This window comes from Leptonychotes weddellii, chromosome 2 (genome assembly GCF_054177405.1).
Source record: "Leptonychotes weddellii isolate Sample4059 chromosome 2, ASM5417740v2, whole genome shotgun sequence".
NCBI classification, from domain to species: domain Eukaryota; kingdom Metazoa; phylum Chordata; class Mammalia; order Carnivora; family Phocidae; genus Leptonychotes; species Leptonychotes weddellii.
The window spans coordinates 26,095,940-26,102,358 of record NC_138370.1 but is presented as its reverse complement, the minus strand read 5'-3'; the positions used below and the strand labels follow the sequence as shown (position 1 = coordinate 26,102,358).

Sequence of the window (6,419 nt, the reverse complement as noted above, 5' to 3'; positions counted from 1 at the left end):
CATCTTATGGTATTGCTTATCTCTCGAATTCTGCCCTCGTGATCCAGTAGTTGTTTATCTCTCTTTTTCTCAGCTTCTTTATTTTCCGTCATTTGGTCTTCTATATCACTAATTCTCTCTTCTGCCTCATTTATCCTAGCAGTTAGAGCCTCCATTTTTTATTGCACCTCATTAATAGCCTTTTTGATTTCAACTTGGTTAGAGTTTAGTTCTATTATTTCTCCAGAAAGGGTTTCTCTAATAACGTCCATGCTTTTTTCAAGCCCAGCTAATATCTTTAAAATCATCATTCTGAACTCTAGTTCTGACATCTTACTAATGTCCGTATTGATTAAGTCCCTGGCTGTTGGTACTTCCTCTTTTCTTTTTGTTGAGGTGATTTTTTCCATCTTGTCATTTTGTCCAGAAGAGAATAGATGAATGGGAGAACAAAATGTTAACAGGGTAATAACATCCCCAGAAAATAGACACTAAACAAATCAGAAAAGACCTGAAACTGGGGGGAAAGAAAGGGAAAGAAAGAAATAAGAAAAAAAAAGAAAAAGAAAAAAAAAAGATAAAAACAAACAAAAACCAAACAAAAAAAAGCAGAATATAATCAAATATGATCAGGCTGGTGCATAGATCAGTGCCACACCTAGATTTTGGGCATATTTTGGTCTGTTAGAAGAAAGTGCCTCCCAAAATTTTAAAGAAAGAAAAACTTATATATGTACAAAAATAAGAGTTAATAAAATGAAGGGATGGAATATGACTGTAAAGATGAAAATTATAGAATATTTTATAAAAGGAATTGATAAGATAAGAAATTGGTTGAAAAAAGAAAGAGGATTTAAAAATAAAAAAGGGAGAGAATGTGATCAAGCAGGAGACTAGAACAAAGCCATACACTAGAGATTTGGGGTATATTTTGATTGGTTAGAAGAAACTATATGGCAAAATTTTAATGAGGGAACAACTTATATACCAAAAATAAGGGTACCCACTATGAAGGGATAGAATATTACTCTAAAAATCAAAAATAAAAAAGATTTTTTTTAAAAAAGGGATTGATAAGATGTTGGTTGAAAAAGGGAAAAAGAAAAATTCAAAAAGAAAAAAAAGAAAAGAACGTTAAAAAAAATTAACTTTGAAAGACTAAAGAATCATGGGAAAAAAGCCATGAATTCTATGTGCAGTATTCCCCTACCGCTGGCGTTCTGCCATTCTCATTGATCAGTAAACTTGGTCTTGGCTGGCTGTTCTCGCTGATCTTCTGTGGGAGGGGCCTGTTGCCGTGGTTCCCAAATGTCTTTGCCAGAGGCAGAATTGCCCCGCCCTTGCCGGGTCAGACTAAGTAATCTGCTCAGGTTTGCTCTCAGGAGCTTTTGTTCCCTGCAAGGTTTCCGTACAGCTTTGGAGGAGGAGAGTGAAATGGTGGCCTCCCAATCTCTGCCCCAGAGGAGCCAAGAACTCGGTGTCCCGCTTCTCAGTGAGCCCCCAGAGAAAAGCAGTCAGTCATTCTCATCTCCCTGGTCTCTGGCTGCACTCTGTGCTCACCCGGCCTGTGACCGCGCATTTCTATCTCTGGCTCACGACCCCGTGTGGAGTCTCCAAAACCAGCAGATCTCTGCAGTGCGCTCCCATGCCTCTCCTCCTGGGGGAGGAAGGGGAGTCTCCCCGGACCTGCCACTTGTTGGGTCCCTGCTGGAGAAGCAGTGGCCTGACTGTGCCAAGGATCACGGTTTATGGCAACCCCGAGCTGAGAGCCCGCGCCTCAGCTCCATCTCTGCAGCCAGCTTCCCCGCTCCGATAGCTGGGAGCTCTGCCGCACTCAGGCAACCCCGGTCTTTCTGTGACCCTGAGGGTCCTGAGACCACACTGTCCCACGAGGGCTCCACCCCCTGCTTAGCCACTGGAGCGACGTCCCTCAGCGGAGTCAACTTCTAAAAGTTCCAATTTTGTGCTCTGCGGCTCTATCACTTGCCAGAAGCGGTCGAGGGAGGCCCCCTACCCCAACGTCTATCCTCCCGAATATCGCCTCGGATTCATTTCTCTGCACGTCCTACCTTCTAGAAAATGGTCGCTTCTCTGTTCAGAGAGTTGTTGCTATTCTTTTCTTTGATCTCCTATTGAGTTCGTATGTGTTCAGAATGGTTTGATCCCTATCCAGCTGAATTCCTGGGACCAGATGAAATCCAGGTCTCCTACTCCTCCGCCATCTTGCTCCTCCCCCTGCTCAAATTTTATACCTTTTTTTCCTGCTTACTTTGGATTTAAATTCTCTTCTTTTTCTAGTTTCCTAAGGTGTATGATTATATTAGTAGTTTTAAATACATCTTCTTTTCTAATATATGTATTCAATGCTACCAATTTCCCTCAAAGAACTGCTTTTTTCTACAATCCACAAATTTTGTAAGTTGTGCTTTAATTTTCATTTAGTTCAAAATACTTTTAAATTTCTCTTAGGATTTTGTCACTGACCCATGTGTTATTTAGAAGTATGTTATTTAGGGCGCCTGGGTGGCTCAGTCGTTAAGCGTCTGCCTTCGGCTCAGGTCATGATCCCAGGGTCCTGGGATCGAGTCCCACATCAGGCTCCCTGCTCGGCGGGAAGCCTGCTTCTCCCTCTCCCACTCCCCCTGCTTGTGTTCCTGCTCTCGCTATCTCTCTCTCTGTCAAATAAATAAAATCTTTAAAAAATAAATTAAAAATAAATTTAAAAAAATAGAAGTATGTTATTTAATCTCCAAGTATTTTGAGGTTCTCCAGCTCTCTTTTCGCTACTGATGTTTAGTTTAATATCATGTGACCTATAACTGAACCTTGCTTAATTTCTATTATTTGAAATTTGTTAAGACGTATTCTATGGTCTAGAATTGGTTGTCTGTCTTGGTAAATGTTACATGTGAACTTAAGAGGAATGTATATTCTAAGACTGTACTTTCAGGGATCATTTCTATAGTTTGTTACAAGAGTAATGTATATTCTGCTGTTGTTAGATGAAGTAGTGTATAAATTAATTAATTAATTAATAGCTCCATCTGATTGGTGATGCTGTTCAGTTCAACTCCATTCTTACTGATTTTCTGCCTGCTGGGCCAGTCAATAGATACAATAGAAGTTTGTTGAAGTCTCCAACTACAACAGTGCATGCATCTGTTTCTCCTTGCAGTTCTATTAGTTACTGCCTAATGTATAATGATGCTCTGTTATTCAGTACATACACCTTAAAGATTGTTGTTATCTTGAAGACTTATCCCTTTCATCATTACTAATGGCCCTCTTCATTTCTTGTTATTTTCTTTTCTTTGAAGTTGGTTTACTCTGAAATTAATATAGCTATTCTGGCTTCTTTTGATTAATATTTGCATGGTTTATCTCTCTTCATCTTTTTACTTTTAATCTCCTTGTCTTTATATTTAAAGTAGATTTCTTGGAGACAACATATTTTATCTTTTTTTTTTAATCAGCACTGACAATCTCTTATTTACATTAAATGTAATTAATGATATAGCTAGATTAATATCTATCATATTTATTATTGTTTCCTATATATTTTCAGTATTCTTTGTAATTTTTTTTGTCTTCACCCTTTCCGCCTTCTCTGGTTTAAATTGACCATTTTGTAAGATTCCATTTCCTCTCCTTTCATCATATCAATTTTTATTTAACTTTTACTCTTTTTAGTTGCCCTGTGGTTGCAATATGTACTTACAACTAATCCAAATTCACTTCAAATAACACTGTACCACTTCACTGGTAGCAAAATGTCCTCATAACAGAGTATTTGTAATTCCTTCCTTGCATCTCTTATGACATATGACATTCATTTCACTTATTTATAAGGTATAATCACTGACTATATTGTTGCTATTGTTAATTTCAGGAAACTTATCTCTTAGAGCAATTAAGAATAAGAAAAATAAACTTTATTTCACCTTCATTTATTCCTCTTAAAAGGTATTTATGTAGATATAAGTACCTGACCTATATAATTTTCCTTATTTCTGCAGAACTTTTACCATTTCTTGCAACGTGGATTTCCTTCTGAAAAATTTCCTCAATTTTTATTTAATTGAGAAAGTTTTTGGGTGCCTGAGTGGCTCAGTAGGTTAAGCATCTGCCTTTGGCTCAGATCATGATCTCAGGATCCTGGGATCAAGCCTTGCGTCAGGATTCCTGCTCAATGGGGAGTCTGCCTCTCCCTTTGTCCCTCCCCTCCTTGTGCTCGCTTGCTCTCTCTCTCTTTCTCTCAAATAAATAAATAAATAATCTTAAAAAAAAATAAACGTTTAAAAAAAGTTTTGTTTCTCCTTCACTTTTTTTTTTGCGCTTTTATCAAGTATAATTAACATAGAGTGTTATATTATTTTCAGGTGTTGTACAGTATAGTGATTCAACATTTCCATACATTTCTCAGTGTTCATCAGAATAAATGTACCCTTAATCCCCTTCACCTATTTCAGCCATCCCTCCACCCAGTTTCCTTCTTGCAACCACCAGCTTGTTCTCTATATTTAAGAATCTATTTTTTTATTTGTTTGTTCATTTGTTTCTTAAATTCCACATATAAGTGAAATCATATGGTATTTATCTTTCTCTGACTGATTTATTTCACTTAGCATTATATCCTCTGGGGCAATCCATGATATTGCAAATGGCAAGATTTAATTCTCTTTTATGGCTAATATCCCATTGTATTTATATACTACATCTTCTTTACCCATTCATCAATTAGTGGACACTTGATCTTTTCATTTGTGTCATCTTCAATTACTTTTGCCAATGCTTTATAGTGTTCAAAGTACCAAGGAGTTCCACCTCCTTGGTTAAGTTTATTTCTAGGTATTTTATTATTTTTTGTGTAATCACACATGGGATTTTCTTAATTTCTTTTTGTTATTCCATTATTAGTGTATAGAAATGCGGCAGATTTTGTATATTAATTTTGTATCCTACAACTTTCATGAATTCACTTATCATTTATCAGGAGTTTTTAGATTTTTCTATATATAGTATCATGTCATCTGCAAATAGTGAAAGTTTTACTGCTTCTTTACCTATTTGGAAGATTTTATTTCTTTTTTTTGTCAGATTGCTGTGGCTAGAACTGCAGTATTATGTTGAGTAGAAGTGGTGAGAGTGGACATTTTTGTCTTGTTCCTGATCTTAATGGAAAAGCTCTCAGTTTTTCACCATTGAGTATGATGTCAGATGTGGATTTTTTTATATATGGCTTTTATTATGTTGAGCTTATGTTCCCTCTAAGCCTACCTTTTGGAGAGTTTTTACCATGAATGAATTTTGTCTTTGTCAAATGTTTTTACTACATTTATTGAGATAATAATGTGGTTTTTATCCTTTCTCTTGTTAGTGTGTTGCATCATGTTGATTCATTTGTGAATATTGAACCACCCTTGCATCCCAGGAATAAATCCCACTTGATCGTGGTGAATGGGTTTTTTCATGTGTTATTGAATTCGCTTTGCTAATACTTCATCAAGGATTTTTGCATCTATGTTTATCAGAAAATTGGCCTGTGGTTTTCTTTTTCTGAAGTGTCTTTATCTGGTTTTGGTATCAGGGTAATGCTGGCTTCATAGAATGAATTTAGAAGTTTTTCTTCCTCTTTTGTTTTTTGAGTTAGTTTGAGAAGAATAGGTATTAACTCTTCTTTAAATACTTTGTAGAATTCACCTATGAAACTACCTGTTCCTGGACTTTTGTTTGTTGGGTTTTTTTTTTTTTATTATTACTGATTCATTTTTGTTTTATTGCTCATAATGTTCAAATTTTCAATTTCTTCCTGATTCAGTTTTGGAAGATTATATATTTGTAGAAATTTATCCATTTCTCCTAGGTTGTCCAATTGGTCAGCATATAATTTTTCATAGTATTCTCTTATAATCCTTTGTATTTCTATGGTGTTGGCTGTTATTTCTCCTCCTTCATTTCCAATTTTATTTATTTGAGTCCTCTTTCTTTTTTCTTGATGAATCTGGCTAAAGGTTTCTCAATTTTGTTTAACTTTTCAAAGACACAACTCCTGGCTTAATTGATCTGTTCTATTCTTTTTCTCTATTTCATTTATTTCTGCTCTAATCTTTATTTTCTTCCTTCTACTGGCTTTGGAATGTTCTTTTTCTAGTTCCTTTAGGTGCCAGGTTAAGTCATTTATTTGAAATTTTACTTGCTTCTTGAGGTAGGAATGGATTTCTATACTCTTCCCTCTTAGAACAGATTTTGCTGTATTTCAAAGATTTTGGACAGTTGTATTTTCATTTTCATTTATCTCCATGTAGTTTTGACTTCTTCTTTGATTTCATGGTTGACCCATTCATGGTTTAGTAGTCTATTATTTAGCATCCCTAATGTATAATGTGATGTCAATTTTTGTGAATTTATTGAGACTTGTTTTGTGGCCTAACATGTGATCT

General features: G+C 35.7%; 1 pseudogene; it reads left to right on the top strand.

Moving 5' to 3' along the window:
- Positions 1-2,913: 2,913 nt before the first annotated feature.
- Positions 2,914-3,027, top strand: LOC115939885 (small nucleolar RNA U3; annotated as a pseudogene).
- Positions 3,028-6,419: the final 3,392 nt, after the last annotated feature.